Source organism: Etheostoma spectabile, chromosome 15, assembly GCF_008692095.1.
Source record: "Etheostoma spectabile isolate EspeVRDwgs_2016 chromosome 15, UIUC_Espe_1.0, whole genome shotgun sequence".
NCBI lineage: Eukaryota > Metazoa > Chordata > Actinopteri > Perciformes > Percidae > Etheostoma > Etheostoma spectabile.
The window spans coordinates 15,407,492-15,407,870 of record NC_045747.1 but is presented as its reverse complement, the minus strand read 5'-3'; the positions used below and the strand labels follow the sequence as shown (position 1 = coordinate 15,407,870).

At 39.8% G+C, this 379-nt stretch overlaps 1 protein-coding gene across 6 annotated transcripts in view; it reads right to left on the bottom strand.

Annotated features, from left to right (window-relative positions):
- Nucleotides 1–379, bottom strand: part of svilc (supervillin c) — a 24,784-nt gene that overhangs the window by 3,332 nt on the left and 21,073 nt on the right. The window lies entirely within an intron of this gene.

Genomic DNA, 379 nt, shown 5'->3' with positions numbered 1-379 from the left:
ATGAACTACTACAAAGAACTGCTACAAACTACCATTTCTTTTCTATTTTTGTTATTGCCACTCTTCATTCTGACCCCAACCGGCCACCGCCTACCAAGAGCCTGGGTCTGACCGAGGTTTCTGCCTAAAAGGAAGTTTTTCCTCGCCACTGTTGCACTGTTGCTTGCTCTGGAGGAAACTACTAGAACTGTTGGGTCCTTGTAAATTCTGGAGTGTGGTCTAGACCTATTCTATCTGTAAAGTGTCTCGAGATAACTCTTGTTATGAATTGATACTATAAATAAAATTGAATTGAAATTGAATTGAATGGTTTATTTATCCTGCTTCTATGTAGTCAGTATGGGTGTTGAATGAAGTTCAACCACAAGGTGACCCTTTT